Source organism: Giraffa tippelskirchi, chromosome 2 (assembly GCF_054371585.1).
Source record: "Giraffa tippelskirchi isolate mGirTip1 chromosome 2, T2T-mGirTip1v1.2.pri, whole genome shotgun sequence".
Taxonomy (NCBI): domain Eukaryota; kingdom Metazoa; phylum Chordata; class Mammalia; order Artiodactyla; family Giraffidae; genus Giraffa; species Giraffa tippelskirchi.
Window position 1 is genome coordinate 138072431 of NC_137276.1, and position 18832 is coordinate 138091262.

An 18832-nucleotide genomic window follows, 5' to 3' on the forward strand; every position below is an offset into this window, starting at 1 on the left:
ATACATGCAGGAATAGAATAACCTCATGGGAGGAATGGAAATTCTGCACTGAACCTAAAGCACAAGCTAGCTCTCCTTCACTGAAGCTGATCGAGCTACCACCACTGCCAAATGCCCGAAACAGTCATCACTGAAGAATAAGACTGTGTCCTCTATATGGTACTTCTTCAAGAAGAACAATTTTGGAGAAGCTGATGATGATATTGGACCACTTCTACCTATATTCCACATGTATTCTTAGTATAGATGTGCCTTTTTTTGCTTGAGGGCTTCAGCTAGGACCATTAGCGGAGGGTGTGCGGAGTTTCACTACTAACACAGGAATACTAACAATACAGCACTGCATAAGACTAAGGAATCCTCTACAGCAAAGGAAGTGTGGTGCTGGGCACAAGACCATTGAATCCATTGGGCGTATCTCATGCTGCACCACTTAACTGCCCTGACGGAATAATGAAAGAGTGTAGTGGGCCAGCTAAGAAATTATACATTCACTCCACAGAGTACCTGAATCCAGGACCCAAGAAGTAGAAATGAGTGGTGCCACTACCATAATTCCCATTGACTTGAGGAATTTGTACTTGCCGGTTTAGGGATGCTGATTCCCAGAAGGAAATGCTTTCAACAGGGAACATTATATTAAACTTGAAGCCATGGCTGCTTTCTACTCACTTTGTTAAGAAACCTACAGCAAGGAAAGAGATGACTATGCTGGCAGGGATGATTAGCCTTGATTATCAAGGAAGAGAGATTTGCCATTACACAAAGGAGGCAAGGAAGAGTGTGTTTGGTACTCATGTGATTTACCTCAGTGTTTCTTGATACTTCCTCACCAATATTGATGGTAAATGGAGAAGTGAAGCAGCACAGACCGAGAAAGGCACGGTGACCTTGAGATCAGACCTCTGAGAGATGAGAGTCTGGGTTATCCCCAGAAGGTAAGTCACCTCGACCAGCGTATGAACTAACCAAGAGAAATTTAAAATTTGTAATAGAGACAGGAGATGATGAATATCTGTTGCAGCCTCAATAACAGCTACAGCAGTAGCAGCTATGGTTAACTGCTATCTTGTTAGCTGTCTTGCTAACATTCTTCTTTTAAGTTTCTCCAGGTAAATATGTCCATCAGAATCATGAAGGAGCTTCTCCTAGAAAGTGGATCTGAGCTATGCCAAGAGTGGAGCTAAGCCATCCTATCTCTGTGGATGCTGGGATACGCTATGCATATTTTCCTGCTTCAGTATTAATCTTTCAGTCTGTCAGCTACTGGAAATTGCCCTCAGATGAAAGGAGTCACCTTATCCAAGATCATGTTCACTTCCCAGAATCAGCCCTCCTCCAATGCTCAATACAAAGGACCAGCACCTTGACACAGTTTGGGGCAATTCTAAAGGCCATCTCAGCTTCAAAGAATTCCACAAAGTGGGTTGAGATCTTCATTGTAACTGCATCATAGTGCCACCTCTCTCTCCCGTCTCCAGTCGTACCTCCTTCACTAGCAAAGGTATTGTTTCCAAGAACACTCCCTAATAAATTTCCTACAAACAAATCTCCCTTTCAAAGTCTTTCTTAAAGATCCCAATCTACATCACAGGATGAAGTATTACTTATTATTATTAGGTGCTTAGTATACTTTAATATAATTTTATTCCTGCCCCCCAAAACCTGCAAAGTTTATATTAATCCCAGGAGATGCGGGTTTGCTCCCTGGTCCAGGAAGACTCCACTTACTGCAAGTCAGCTAAGCCAAGGAGCCTCAACTACAAGTCCACGTGCCTAGAGCCCATGTTCTGCTACAAGAGAAGCCACCGCACTGCAATGAGAAGCCTAGCACCTCAACTAGAGAGTGGCAACTGCTCACAGCAACTAGAGAAAGCCCGAGTGCAGCACCGAAGACCAGAGCAGCCAAAAATAAAATTAATTAAATAATTAATTAAAAAACAATAAAGTCAACCCATTACAGTTGAGGAAAGTGAGACTTAGAAAAGTTGAATGCCTTACCCAATATTGCACCGTCTATAACTGGTGGAGTCAGGGTCTGAAACTGATAAGCCAACTTCTCAAGCCTGTGCAAAATATTATGAATGGTTGAGTATTCCTGTCAGGGGCAATGATGTGAACAAAGATAGAGATAAATAGATAGATGATAAATTAGATAGATAAAGATGAAATATAGAGTATTCTATTAAGGGTAGTAGTGAATGGTGGCTAGTGATTGGGGACATGAGGAGCAGTAGGAAGAAATAAGTTCGAAAAAGAAGAGCTCAAATTTGAATAAGCCAAGAATGCCAGAGCAGACATGGGCTTACCCAATAATTGAAACAGTTTTATAAAATTCTCAAATGAATGCTCTTATCTCCCCAAAGGAAAAAACAAAACAAAACAAAACAAAAAAAACGATATGGCTTCTTGACAAGGTGAAAGTTAATGGAAAACTTACATTCGCCCACTTAATTCTGTTCTCTTTGCCCCGTATGAGAAAAGCCAGGGATGGGGGGAGAAATGGATGGCAATAGCATAAAAAGAAATCCCAGATGCCCCTCTTCAGGGCTTCTGGGGTGAAGGTGCCAGTCGTGGAATGCTACACTCCCGCCCTCCTGTGTTTATTCAGCCCTGGGGCTGAGGTTTGCCTTGGAGTTGTAACCTTTATAAGGGGTTTGCTTAATGACAGAATTATTCAGCTGCATACCTCACCCCAATTAGAAAAAGGCTGTTTGGATTCTAATTGGCCTTGACACAAGTCTGCTTAAAGAGATTCCCCAAGAATTATAGAGCTACTTTCAGAGTTTGACTTGGCTGGGAGTATGAAATGTAACACGGTTTTTTGAATTTTCTGCACTTACCATGAAACGACCAAGCCACAGGTATCAAACATGCTTTGTTTTTGTGTTATAATCACATTACAAATTGAACATTTCCACATGTGCAAGTTGGCAAATCTAAAATGAATGATTATGAAGATTGTAATTACTTATATCAGGTATATATGGCCTACATATTTTCACTCACACAAAAGTGTATTTTCTCGAGTCCCTAGACATCCAGATATAGTGTGTTTATAGGATGTAAAAACCATCATCCTATATATAAACCAAAAATGTATATTTTTAAACAGTTATCGCCAGGTCAGGTGATAAGTCGACATAATATTTGGAAGGTGCAAATACCAGGAAGGGATAGAGATTTCTAAGTTAACCATGAGGAAATGACCAACAATAATAGGTTGAAATCAAGAAGAATATAATTTGGACTAAATATCAAGAGGAGGAAAAAAAGTCAGCTTCCTGGCTACAAGAACTCTAAGGCTATGAAATAATTCTTAAGGGAAGTGGAGACCTCTTCCTTAAAGCTGGACTTTGCAAATGAGGCATGCATTCTTGGAGTACCTTATAACAAGCCATTTTGCTTTGGGGAGAGGAAGGAGATCCTTTCCGTTTCCATTTTCTGTGACCTGATATTAAGAAAAAAATCTCAGAAATAATCATATAATAACCCATTAAATGTTCACCAAACCACCTCTGAGTAAGATCCTGCCTTTACCTCATAGTGAACATTATGTCTCTGGTTCCTTCACAGCCAAGAAAAATCCCACAGTCATGCAGTTTGTATTATAGCAACCTGGAATTTTTTTTTGCTCCAAACTTAGCTTGGTCTTGACGGCCACTTGGTAGTCTTCCATTCCTCTCTGTGCCCCTCTCACTGCTACTGCAGGGAGATTTTCTTTTTTCCTTAAGAAAAACAACCATATTTGTCAGGGTTCCTCTCCCCATCTCAACCTCAACCACTTTCTTTCCATGGAGATGGGTTCCCAGTTGGCCAAGAAAATGAAAGAATAAAGCATGAGTGCTTTCAAACTCCCTCTCCCTCTACAAATTACCCTGGATCCATAATTCTCCTCTCTTCCCATCGAGGCGGGAGCCCTCCTTTGTCCTTGCTCTGTGTGCCATCCTGACCCCTATCATCTCCTATAGGGACTTGGCTGTCAATCACTCACTCTTTTCAGGCTCTCTACTACTCCCCCAAGGTTAGTTTCTTCCCCCTGGTATGTAAATATGCCTTTGCTCACCCATTATTTTGGGAAGTGCTTCTCTGGTCAGCTCTCTAGAAGGCAGACCACCATGTTGCTGGGCACACTCCAAGTGCCAAGGGATAGATATAAGGGGAATGCTGGCAGGGAAAGAGGTGTGGATGGAATTTGGACTCACAGGCTGGGTGGCCATACATATGTTATGGGTGCAGGGTTCCTCACTGTATGGAGGTTATGGGGTGGGAGCAAAAAAGGGCTCCTGTAGGCTGGCATTGACCTCTCCAAACTACCACAATCCAGGACAGAACTCTGAAGAATCAAAGAGCTCAACATTCGAGCCTGGCCTTCCAGATGGTTATATAGGTACATTTGTCAGGTTAGAATGGGTAGAACATCTTCAGCAGTTCGTGCTATTGGTTTGCAGCTTTTAGATATTAGACATACAGTATGTTTGCCTCCACTGATACTCTGGACCCTGTTAATATAAAAAGTGTCCTGTCTTGAGCTACTATAAGCTGGCTTCCTGTACTTACCATTCTCTAGCAACACATAGGGCTTCCCCGGTGGCTCAAATGGTAAGGCATCCAGCTGTAATGCAGGAGGCCCAGGTTCAGTCCCTGGGTCAGGAAGATCCCCTGGAGAAAGGAATGGCAACCCATACCAGTATTCTTGCCTGGAGAATTCTGTGGTGTGGGGAAATTAACAAGATGGTGCCGGTCAGGCTCTCTCACCCCATGTTCTCACACCCTCTAGCCCCATGTTCTGTAAACAATGACTTTGCACAGTTATGTAACAACTGAGCTTGCTTATGGCAGCGTACCTGAATGTCACGAGGTACTCGCTTGGCCATAGGCTACTTTTGTTCTTTATGTAATCTTCACCTGGAAAAGCCCTGGGAGCTGTGTGCGGTTATGTTGTGTTATGTTGTGTCTGCTTCTATGGCTGCTGCACCAGCCAGGAGAGAATAAACGTGTTTGCAGTTCCTACAATTCCTCGAGTTTTCTTCCAACCTCTTAGCCTGCGCCTTGCCTACCACGGGTTCAGTGAACAGTGTGGACAGTGTGAACAGCAAGACAATGGGCATCACGAACAGGATCATCAATACACATGGACTACAGTACGCTGGTTCACAAAGAGTTGGACACAACTAAGCGACTAACACTTTCACTTCTCCAGCAACACTTATTGTTAAAGTTCTCAATGATCCTTTTCCCCTTCTTGTCATGTGGCACTATTGACCGATCCTTCTCCAGACTGTCCTCTCTCAGCCTCCAGAGCTGACTCCCAGTTCTCCTCCTTCCTCTCTGTCCTTTGTTATTTGTCCATCATCAATCACCCAAATGGCAATATTTCCCAGAATTCTGTCCTTGAGCTTATTTCCTTCTCATTCTACATTTCCCCCTATCGTTTATAGATTTTTTTGTACTTCTAAATCTGTAATTTGCTTCAATAGGTCTCAGCTGAGACCTATTTTCCTATATCCAGATAATTTTTTCCACTAAGCAATACCATGTTAATGTTTCACATGCACCTAAGATTCAAAATGGCCAAAATTAAACTATTACTCACTCTCCACTCCCTTTCACACGTGTCCTTCCTATTGCATTCTTCATTTCTACAAATGGCCCTACCTCTACCTAGTTCTGCAAAAAAAATCTTAAACTCATCTTTTTGGGGAGGGTGGTGCCACATGGCTTGCAGGATGCTAGTTCCCTGACCAGGGATTGAACGCAGGCTGGGCAATTAAATCACTGCGTCCTAACCACTGGACTGCCAGGGAATTCTCTGGAACTTGTTCTTGAGTGTGATTTCCCTTCTGTCTCATATCTAATCCTTCACCAACTGCTATTGACATGTCTTCTTAAATCTCAGTTGACTGCCAGTCCCTCCTCTTTATTCATCCAGATAGTTCTTAAGACATGTTTAGTTTTTAATCCACATCCTCCATTTCTTCCATAAATTAATTATAATACTCCCTAGATTCAGTCTTTATCATGTTATAGAATGAGGTCCATTAGTGGTTATGAAATACTTGTAATGGATTATGACCAACATTTTTTGTTAAAAAATGAAATAGAAAAGAAAATGTCGGAGTTAAAAACAAGTACTATTTATTGAAACTTTTGATTCATTTATATTTATGCATATACACATTAATATGTATCGATATATGGATTGTATGTATTACCTAGTATGGATTCTGACAGCAATTCCAAGGTGTGTGTTTGGGGGTGAGGGGAGGTTTCTTTACAATTCAAGCAGTCAACACCAATCCAAACCAGCTTGGTGTCCTACAGTTCAACTTAATTCTGACCTGGAGTTACCGTCAAGTTTCAGTTTAAAAACTTAGCTTCACAAGAGTGCTCCCCACCCCCACTTCAGATGCCAATTGCAAGTTCAGGTTGTTTACTAGGGTTTCACACCAACTGACTATAGGTTTGAGATTCCAATCACTACCTGCTCAGGTTTCATCAATTTGCTAAAACTGCTCTCAGGACTCAGAGAAACATCTTACTTACTAGATCACTGGTTTGTTATGAAAGGAAAGAACACAGGAAGAGTCAGATGGAAGAGATGCATAGGACAAAGTATGATGAGAGGGCACTAAGTTCCTAAGCCCTCTTCCAGCTAGCCATTCTTCCCAAATCCCCACATGTCAGGTTCACCAACTTGGAAGTTTCCAAACCATGTCCTTGCAGGGTTTTATGGAAGCTTCATTCCTTAGGCATGAATGATTAAATCATTGGCCAGTACTGATTGCTTTAATGTCCAGCCCTTCTCTCATCCTCAGAAGTCAGGGGTGGGACTAAAATTTCCAACCTTTAATCACGTGGTTGACTCCATTGGCAACCAGCCTCCATGCTCATGTGCAGTCCAAGCTTAGGTTCCTCGTGAACATAACAACATACACTTATTGGCTCTCATCACTTAGGGAAACTCCAAGAGTTTTGAAAGTTTTGTGCCAGAATTAGAGGTGAAGATCAAATATGTATTTCTTATTATAAATCACAATACCACACTTAGATTGCAAATTAAAAATGATTTTACTAGGATAGCAATTGCAAAAGTTTGAGAACTATTGAACCAATTATTCTCTCAGTTTCTAGTCTTGCCCATTGCAGTCTTTTCTCCTAGGGTGAGCTTTCTATGTTCTAAATTTGTTCACATTATGACTGAACTCTTCCATGGCTCCTCATGGTCACCTGTAGTGTAAATTCAAACTCATAACATAGTTTTAGGGATTAAGTCATCTGGATTCCCAGTCTCATCTGCTACTCCCTCCCCATATGCATCCCAACCCAAACAGTCCTCTGCAGTTCCTTGAAATCCAGCATTATTTCTCATGACTCTGGGCTCTTACACTGCTGTTTCTTTTATCCAGAATGTGCTTCCCTCTGTTGTCTGCCTCACTAAACGATACTCCACGTATGCTTCGTGCTATTGGAATCCATGGAGTATCCTGAGGCTTCCTTGGGTAGAATTCTGTGTTCATGTCCTTGGATGGCTTCATGGTAGTCAACAAAATTTTGTAGTTTTTACTCAATTCAGGGTAGGAAGATCCATAGATCCTACCATGCCCGCCATACAAATTAACATTTTGATGTATTTCCTTTCAGTATATATGCTTTTACAAAATTTTAATTACATCATACACTGTTCTGGTTTTGGCATTTTCCTTTATCATGTTATCGTAAGAATTTTTCCATGTTATCTAATTGCTTTTTTAGCTTGGCATTATAAATATCTTTAAAATATATTATCAGGCTCCCGATTTGAAAAATAAAATTGCTGATGGTATGAAGGGCTGACAGGAATATGATCAGACTGGAACCAGAAAATCAGGCAGAAGTCTACTTGATCAGCCAGGCCAGAGACAAGAGATGATGTAAGCTAAAATACAGTGGAATATTGTGTCTTTGTGTTAAATTGCTCCAGTCAAGTCTGGCTCTTTTGCAACCCTATGCTCTGTAGCCCCCCGGGGCTCCTCTGCCCATGAGATTCTCCAGGCAAGAAAACTGGAGTGGATTGCCATGGCCTCCTCCAAGGGATGTTCCCAACCCAGGGATCAAACCCATGTCTATTACATCTCCTGCATTGGCAGGCAGATTCTTTACCATTAGCACCACCTGGGAAGCCCCAGTGGAATATTACTCGGCCAAAAAAAGGAACAAAGCTAGGTCATTTGTAGAGGTGTGAATGGACCTAGAGTTTGTCATACAGAGTGAAATAGGTCAGAAAGAAAAACAAATATTGCATGTTAATGCATATATGTGGAATCTAGAAAAATGGTACCAAAGAACCTATTTCCAGAGCAGGAATAGAGAGACAGATGTAGAGAATAGACAGCGGAGAAAGGGGTAGGTAGGATGAATTGGGAGATTAGGATTGACATATGTACACTACCATGTGTAAAATAGATAGCTAGTGGGAACCTGCTATAACGCCCTGGAAGTTCAGCTCAGTGCTCTTTGATGAAACAGATAGATGGGATGGAGGGGAGGTGGGAGGGAAGTCCAAGAGGGAAGGAATATATGCATACACATGGCTGATTGACTTTGGTTTACAGTAGAAACCAACATAACATTGTAAAGCAATTATACTCCAATGAAAATAAAACAAAACAAAATATAATAATTATAGCCAATGAGAAACAAGGAGCAAGGAGACTTGAAACAGATATAAGAGAATTTAGTGAGGAAGAACTGACAGGCCTTGGTGAAAGAACCCATGTGGCCAGTCAAGTGGTAGCAGGTGCTTCTGTTAGGTGATGCTGTGAACCAGAACACAGAGGAAACATCTTGGAGGGAAGTTCTGCAGAGGATAGTAATGAGTTGCCACAAATAGAACCATTTGAGGAGTCTTCAGCATACAGACAATAGTTGAAGGAGTCAGAGTTCAATAAATTATGGAAAACAAGTTAGAGAAAATGTTTAAAATGAATATATTAAATTAGAAATGTCAATGGTAAGAATGCTCAGAACAGATTTCAAAAGTTTAGATATAATTTAGAGATTTTACGGCAAGCCTTACCTCCAGGAAAATAAGAGTCAATACAAAATAAAATGTAACGCATGGGTCAGCTATGAATGATATTTATATAATCAATACAAAATATATTCATTAGCATAATTTGTAAACACAATTTTGGGCTATTTATATAACTATGCTGGGAAGATAAGAGGAAGAAGTATGGAGAGATTATGTAAGATAGTTAAATTCTTATTAACCATATCAGGAATCTGAGGATAGTATCTAAAACTGAAATCAATGGATAATAAAATTTATTGCATACAAATATAGTATATTATAAATATAAACATTTTATATATAAGCACAGAATCCAATCAATTCTTACAGCAGTATAAGAATGTTATTTATAGATGAATATTTAAATACCTAAAACGCTTGAAATTACATGCCTGTGAAAGCAGAAAAAGGGAATCAGAGAGTAGGCCAGAGGACTTTTAAAAATATTTATTATGAGGTATTTAATAATTTGATTTTTAAAATTTGATGATAATTAAATAATAAACTGACTAAGCTAAAAGCCTACATCTGCATGTAGATGTAAGTATATATATATATATGTATATATATGTAGATATAAGTATATATATATATATATATGTATTTTAATGCACAGTTAGAAAGGGGCAAAAATTGTGTTACCTGAATGAATTATCATAAAATGAACACTCCCATGCAACCATCACCCAGGTTAAGAGCCAGGATATATTAGCATCCAGAAGTTCCTTTTTATACTTACCACGTCATTAACTCATCCTGACTACTTAATTCACAGAATAGTACTACCTAGGTTTTTTTAACTTTAATATAAATGAAGTAACACAGTATGTATTCTTTTGCCTTTAACTTCTTTTATTTGAAATAGTGTTTAGCAAAATTCATCCATGTTGCTTCATGTAGCTTCAGTCTTTCCTTTTTAATGCTATCATCAACTCAATGGACATGAGTTTGAGCAAACTCTAGGAGATAGCGAAGGAGAGGGAAGCCTGGGGCGCTGCAGTCCATGGGGTCACAAGGAGTCGGACATGACTTAGTGACTGAACAACAAGAAGTATTTTCCTATATACAAATGCCAGAGTCATTGGTATATTTATCTATGCTACTGTAGACGAATATTTGAATAATTTACAGTTTGTGGGCTATTTTGAATGATGCTGCTGTGAACACATTTATACATGAATTATGGTGCAAATGTGTACATATTTCTGTTGAGTAGCTGGTTCTTTGGCATAGCATATATTCAGTTTTCATACGTAATGTTTAAACAATTTTCCAAAGTAGTTTTACCAATTTATGCTCCCACCAGCAATGTGTGAGAATTACTGTTGCTCTCTATGTCTTACCAACACTTGGTTTGTCGGTCTTTTAAATTTAATAAGTCTACAGTGTTGGGAAGAGTGTCTCACGAAGGCTTTCTTTAATTGGTACTCCTTGCTTTTTGATGAAGTTGAATATTTAGATAACATCTTTTGTGAAGTGTCAAATTCCTTGCCTATTTTTCTACTGAGATTAATGACCTTTTTCTTATTGATTAGGAGGAGTTCATTATGTGTTGATTAGTATGAATTCATTACATATTCAGAAGACAAAATGTTTAACCAATTATCCTTTTGGTTAGAATTTTTGCATCCCATTTAAGAAAGAAATTTTACATCAAATTCACAAAGATATCCTTACTGTATGTTATGTCAATTTTTTCTTGTTTAGCTTTACTTTTAGATCTATAATTCAGCAGGCATCCCTGGTGGCTCAGTTGGTAAAGAATCTGCCTGTAACCTAGGAGACCCAGGTTTGATCCCTGGGTTAGGAAGATCCCCTGCAGAAGGGAATGACTACCCACTCAAGTATTCTTGCCTGGGAAATCTCATAGACAGAGGAGCCTGAAGGGCTACAGTCCATGGTGTCACAAAGAGTCAGACACAACTGAGCACACACAATTTAAGTGGAATTAATTTTATCATTTGGTATGGTGTGAAAGTGAAAGTGGAAGTCGCTCAGTCATGTCTGACTCTTGCAACCCCATGGACTATACAGTCCATGGAATTCTCCAGGCCAGAATACTGGAGTGGGTAGCCATTCCCTTCTCCAGGAGATCTTCTCAACCCAGGGATTGAACTCAAGTCTCCAGCATTGCAGGCAGATTTTTTACCGGCTGAGCCATGAGTAAATGCTAATTCTCCCTAAATTAATTTGTGAACTCAGTGGGTCCCAGTTGAAAAGAAAAAAACAAATCAATAGGACTTTTTAAAGCTATATAAATTAATTCTTAAATTCCTTTAAAAGATAAATAGCCAGTGATGGACAGTAAATTCTGAAAAAGTTAAACCATTGAATGACAATTACCCATCAGCTGTGTAGGCTATATACTGAAAAATTCTGACATGGTGGGGGGAGGAATGTAGGCATCATTATATCTATAGTTTATGCAAAAAATGGCCCTGAAAAGAAGTTACAACCTACATGATTATACAGAACAGCTTGATCCTACCATAAAATATTTTGAAAAGTTATATTGATTAAAACAGTGTATTATTAGCTTCTCAATGGGTAGGGTGATTAGAGGAAAAAGTAAAATCTCCTCAAATAAAACCGAATTCGTATAGAAATCTAGTATATGAAAAGGTGACATTTCAAATCTATTATGAAAAAATTAATTATCATTAAATGATGTTTTAGTTCAGTTCAGTTCAGTCGCTCATGCATGTCCAACTCTTTGTGACCCAACAGACTGCAGCACTCCAGGTCTCCCTGTCCATCACGAACTTCCAGAGCTTGGTCAAACTCATGTCCATCGAATCAGTGATGCCATCCAACCATGTCATCCTCTATCATCCCCTTCTCCTCCCACCTTCAACCATCCTAGCATCAGGATCTTTTCCAGTCAGTTCTTCACATCATGTGGCCAAAGTATTGGAGTTGCAGCTTCAGCATCAGTCCTTCCAAGGAATATTCAGGACTAATTTCCTTTAGGAAGGACTGGTTGGATCTCCTTGCAGTCCAAGGGACTCTCAACAGTCTTCTCCAACACCACAGCTCAAAAGCATCAATTCTTTGGCACTCAGCTTTTTTTGTAGTCCAATTCTCACATCCATACATGACCACTGGAAAAACCATAGCTATGACTATACGGACATTTATAGGCAAAGTAATGTCTCTGCTTTTTAATATGCTGTCCAAGTTGGTCATAGCTTTTCTTCCAAGGAGCGAGCATCTTTTAATTTCATAGCTGCAGTCACCATCTGCAGTGATTTTGGAGCCCCCAAAAATAAAATCTGTCACTGTTTCCATTGTTTCTCCATCTATTTGCCATGAAGTGATGGGACCAAATGCCGTGATATTAGTTTTCTGAATGCTGAGTTTTAAGCCAACTTTTTCACTCTTCTTTGACTTTCATCAAGAGGCTCTTTAGTTCTTCTACACTTTCTGCCATAAGGGTGATGTCATCTGCATATCTGAGGTTATTGATATTTCTCCCGGCAACCTTGATTCCAGCTTGTGCTTCATCCAGCCCGGCATTTCTCATGATACTCTGCATATAAGTTAAATAAGCAGGGTGACAATATACAGCCTTGACATACTCCTTTCCTAATTTGAAAGCAGTCTGTTGTTACATGTCCAGTTCTAACTGCTGCTTCTTAACCTGCATACAGATTTCTCAGGAGGCAGGTCAAGTGGTCTGGTATTCCCATCTCTTTAAGAATTTTCCACAGTTTATTGTGATCCACACAGTCAAAAGCTTTGGTGTAGTCAATAAAGCAGAAGCAGATGTTTTTCTGAAACTCTCTTGCTTTTTGATGATCCAAGTGATGTTGACAATCTGACCTCTGGTTCCTCGCCTTTTCTAAATCCAGCTTGAACATCTGGAAGTTCACAGTTCATATACTTTTGAAGCTTGGCTGTCTAGGTTTTTCATAACTTTTCTTCCAAAATATCAAGTGTCTTTTAATTTCATGGCTGCAGTCACCATCTGTAGTGATTTTGGAGCCCAAGAAAATAAAGTCTGTCCCTGTTTCCATTGTTTCCCCATCTATTTGCCATGAAGTGATGGGACCAGAAGCCATGATCTTAGTTTTCTGAGTGTTGAGTTTTAAACCAGCTTTTTAAATGATGTTTAGGAAACTAAGTATAATCTCTACCTCATATGATACAACAAAACAAACTTCAGCTGAAACGAAATAAAGTTTAAAGATAATCAGAGTGAGGAACTTCTCTCTACATAACAGTAAACCAAAAAAGAAAGAAAAGATTGATGAATTTCACTGCAAAACCAATCTCTGCTAAAGTCAAAAATTATAATTAAATACCACAAATGAAAGGCTGCTTACTTAAGAGCTCCTGAAATACAAAACCAATAAATCTAGAGAAGCGCAGGCAGAGGGTAAGAACAGATAACTAAACAAATATCTTACATAAGAAATAAAAAAACTAATGATCTTTAAACATATGGAAAAATTCACACAACCTCACTCATAATGAAAGAAATACACCATGTTTTATTATTTTAGACGGGCAAAAATCAAGATATTGGATTTGTTACTTTGATATGAAGAAATAAACACAGCAGTGATGATGAGAATATTAATTGGTTACAACTTTTTAGGGATTAATCTAATGCCCATATTTTTTGAACTTGCAATTCTATGATTATTTACCAGGATATTCATTAAAGTGTTGTTTCCAGTAATAAAATACTGGAAATGTTCCTAAATGTTCATTGGTAGGGGATTGGGCAGTCAAATTATAGTACAGTGGAATATTATGTACTTGAAAAAGGAGAAGAGGAGGCAAGAAGAGAGGAGAAAAATAAGAAGACAATTTTATTTGAATTTAGATGCAATGATTTCTAAGAAAAATAAAGTAAAAACAGCCATATATCATTCTACCATCTGTGGGAGAAATAAAGGAATAATATGCATGTCTTCTGGAAAGATATATAAGAATCGTAAAACAGGATTTGCATTTGTGAAGGGGAACCAGGTTGCTGGGATACAAGGATGAAAGAAAATTTATTTTTACTGTGCCTCCTTTTACAATTTTTAAAATTTTACCAAGAGCAGTTATTACTTGTGCAAAAAGATGAATGAAATAACTTAATAAAAATTTAAAAAAAGAAAGGATTATAATAACACATGAATTATACACCAAAAGCTTCATGTGCAACAGTATTTGCAACCTTCTTCCCCACTATATGGTAGTTTTATCTGTTCCTCCATGGTTCTGCATTAGTTAATAGCAAAGTTGCAATATTTATCTGGGTGTATCTAGTTCAACCCATGAACTTTTTGCACTGTGCTTTCTCTTACTACAACATATTTTATTGAGATTCTCTTCAGAGCCAACTTGATGGTGCCACATCCCACTGGTCAACTTTTAGTCCATCCATCTTCAACTTTTAATCCATCCATCTTTTCACTTGCCCCTCTGCATTCCCTTTCCACCCCTCAAACTCATAGGAACCCACATACATACAGAAATGACTGCTTGGAAAGCAACCACCTACCGTGAAGTGACCCAGAACCTTGCACTGTTCCGTGGATAATTGTAGGAAACCAACGAATAGTTTTCATGCTCAAGACATATGTGAGTAATTGGTCAAAGTTAAGTGGCACCCACCCTACTCTGCATAGCTAGACTGTTCATGCAACCCTTAACACTAGCATTCCCCTGCAAACTGTTCTGTTTACACAAGCAAAATTCTAAGCACATGGATATATCTCAGGTTGTCTTCATGATCAGATTCCAAATATTCAAAAGACAAGAAGCAGGATACAGCGGTTGCAGAAAAGGGTAATAGCTGATTAATCAATCGGAAGGTAAATAGCATCTTTTGCCACCAGGACAAAACAGTGATTGAGTTCATAGCCTTTGGAGACAGATACAGCTGGGTTTGTTCCCAGTTCTTGGATTACCCTGCTTTGCAATCTTGGATAAGTTTCTTGATTTCTTTAGCTTCAGTTTTCCAGATGATAAAATAGGAATAGTATTAACTCATGCGTAGAGTTGTTAATTAAAAGAAATAAAAGCATTATCCTCAGTGCTGGATGCATACTAAGGATTCAATAAATAATAATTATTGTTTAGATACTATTTGAATATCCTACAGGCCAAACCATCGGTAAGTCCTTATTGGCTCTCTCTCTCCAACCTGACCCAAATGAGGCATTCATTCACCTCTTCTGCTGCTGCTGCTGGTTCACTGAATTAGCTGATCTCCCTTGATTCCACTTTTTTCCAAAAGTCAGCTCTCCATAGGGATGTCTTAAGTTCAAATAGGCTTGCCCTAACCAAGTACTATTTTGTTTTGTATATCCTCCAAAGCCAAGAACAATTTTAAAGGAATACTGCCCTTCAAAATACCCTTGTGCTACTTGCATAATATTGTACAGCTCTAAAATAAGACCTACTAAGATGTTTTGATTGTATGCCAAGATGCCAACTGCCATCTTCACATGTTTTTCTTTCATCATTATAGAGCTAATTATTTTCTATCATTTTCTTGATAGAGGAACAAAGGATCAAAGAGTTTTCATATTTTTCCCAGTATATTTTAAAACATTGTTTTCTTTTTATTCTTAACTTTTTCATCATAATCAAGCAGAAAGTCTCAAATTAGTGATACATTTCTCTAACACCATTCTAACACTTCCAAATATTCCCCTTGTCCCATAAAGCACAAATAGGCTAAGAGACCACAGTCTTAAGTGGGCAATTAGTGTTGTATTAACCAGAATAGGTCAGGTTTTGCTGCAAGTGAAAACACACTCAAAGTCTCAGTGCCTGAAAAAAAAAAAAAAAAGTCTCAGTGCCTGAACTGAATAAAAGTGTATTTCTTATTCACAGTTCATATCCCAGTGGGTTAGTGTTTGGGACAGAAGCAAATCTATGCCATCACCACTTGGAGACCAGGGCTGTGGCTTTACCATCTTATAAGGGCATCGTCTGGGACCTTCAGCTTTCTTCCTTGTCACATCAAAGGAAGGAAATGAAGAGAACTGCATAGTGTCAATTAAATTATCAGAGTGCTAGGTCACTTCCCCTTCCAGTCTCTTAGACAAAACTAATCTTGTGTACCTCTATAACTGGAACATCTCCTTTTTGATACATCCAGAGGGTAGCAACGTTGACCACAAGCATCTCCCTAAAATCTAATATCGCTGTAGTTTTTCATTATATTTATTTTTATGACTAAGTGATACTTATGGAAAGTGAGTTTCTATGTAAGCATTCTTTTCAGATAAAATTATCAATGTATAAAAAATAAATCAAGAAAAAGAAATGTTAAGCAACCAATGATTCAGGTGGTATACAGATATAGTGAAAACTCTAGTGATATCTAAATTGTTAAAATTGAGAGTAGCTGTTTTTGCATGAGGTCACACAACTAATTTGTGACAAAAATGATAAAATTCCAGGTCTCTGACTCCATCTTTATGCCCTCCCCATATTGTTGTTGCTCTTCCAAGAACTGTGGTAGCCAACCAAGCTTATGTGAACATCTTAAAAGTATTAGTCACTCAGTCCGACTCTTTTCAACCCCATGGATTATAGCCTGCCAGGCCCTCTACCCATGGAATTCTCCAGGCGAGAATACTGGAGTGGATAGCCATTCCTTTCTCCAGGAGATCTTACAAATGTCTTTCAAATGTGAACGTATTAAAGAGAGAAACTCCACTTTCTTTAATTATTTTGGAGTGTTTTTTTTTTTTAATGAAATGGCCTGGCAACTAATTTTTTGATAATTAAAAAAATTTTTGGACTTAATGGAAGAATGTGGAGAGGAAATTAATGATTTTTAAGTACATGAGAGAACAGTAAAGAAAATACCACCCATTTATTAGTTTAAATAACAGTAGACACTAAATTAGTAGAACTAAAATGGGAATGCTTCTCTGTAAAGACCATATTGAAGAAATTCAGAGCTTAACAATTTAAATCTTTCTCTTTCAGACCATGTATTTTGTTCAAAAGAGGTTTACAAAACCACAGAGCTAATTGAATTTTCCTATTTACACTGTCACAGAGATTTGCTTATCAAGAATTCTTCACTGAGATTTCCAACTTATACTTCTATTATTTTTTACATCTGAAGACCTTTATCTTTACTTTTGTCAGCAAGTGAATTTTGATGAAAGAAGCGGTCCTCGACAAAAATAAAGCAAAGCAAATCAAAACAAACCAGCAGACAAAATTTGCACTTATTTCTCCAACTTACAACACTTTTTCTTGTCCCGGGTCAACAGAGCCAGATTCAGATTGTGACTACCATCTCCTGCTTTATAAGCCTTAGTTTTATCCATTTCAGTTGTTCAGTCACTCAGTCATGTTTGACTCTTTGTGACCCCATGGACTGCAGCATGCCAGGATTCCCTGTCCTTCACAATCTCCTGGAGTTTGTTCAAACTCATGGCCATTGAGTCAATGATGCCATCCAACCATCTCATCCTCTGTCACACCCTTCTACTCCTGCCCTCAATCTTTCCCAGCATCAGGGTCTTTTCCAATGAGTTGGCCCTTCACATCAGTTGGCCAAAGTATTGGAGCTTCAGCAACAGTCCTTCCAGTGAATATTCAAGGTTGATTTCCTTTAGGATTGACTGCTTTGATCTCCTTGCTGTCCAAGGGACTCTTAAAAGTCTTCTCCAGCACCACAATTTGAAAGCATCAATTCTCTGGCACTCAGCCTTCTTTATAGTTCAACTCTCATATCACTCATTCAGAGAGGGCTTCAAATCTGTCCCCTTACTGACCATGTCATCCTACTCTGACCTCTTCAAAAAATATAGCCTCCCCTTGTAGCCACAGAGGAAAAGATCAGATTCACAAATTCAAAATAATGTTGACTGAAACCACGTAATATATCACTAATATGTCACTCCTCTTAGAATAATGCATTATTATTTTAAGTGAGGAGAATGTGACTGTAACAGACAGGGATGACTTCAATGCTGGTGGTGAGGAGTTACTTTTTGACAAAGTCATGACACTAACTGGCCTCCTGCTAGACTTGTTAACTCTGCTTCTTTGGGGGAATCTCCGATTCTTCTTTCTCCTGATTTATTTATCCAGTTTTAGAGATGTTGCTGCCTACAGAGATGATTGGAAGAAGCCACAATTTTATCCTGCAGAAATAATGTAGAGAAAGTATCAAAAGAGTTTTTCCTTCTGAGATGGTTTACACAAAATGCCTTTCATCACGTCTTGCTTATATGTGCTCAATACCATTCAGCTAGTTATTAAAGGAGCCCCATTTCCGATGAATAGTTAGAACTCCAAATTGAAATAAAATCAACATGAATCTACATGAGGGAAATGGCTACCATAACTATTCTTATAACATGTGCAATAAGTGTGTTGCCTTAAAGACATGTTTCCTTTTCTTTGTGTTGAACATAAAAACAAGTTCAAATATGGTCTAACACTTATGGCATTGGTGTTGATTTAGGGACATTCAGAGGTACTCTAATTGGTGAACTCACTTTAGAAACCCTTGACCCCAGCTCCCTTAGGGGACACTAGAATTCGACTTCACTCTCAACTCACATTCCAGGGCTTTCCATGTGGTTCAGTGGTAAAGAATCTGCCTGCCAATGCAGGAGATGTGAGAGACATGGGTTTGATCTTTGGATTGGGAAGATCCCCTGGAGGAGGAAATGGCAAAGCATTTTGGTATTCTTTGGGGGAAAATCACATGGACAGAGGAGAAGGTGGGCTACAGTCTACGGGGTTGCAAAGAAATGGGCATGATTGAGCACACACCCACGAACTCTACCCACTCCT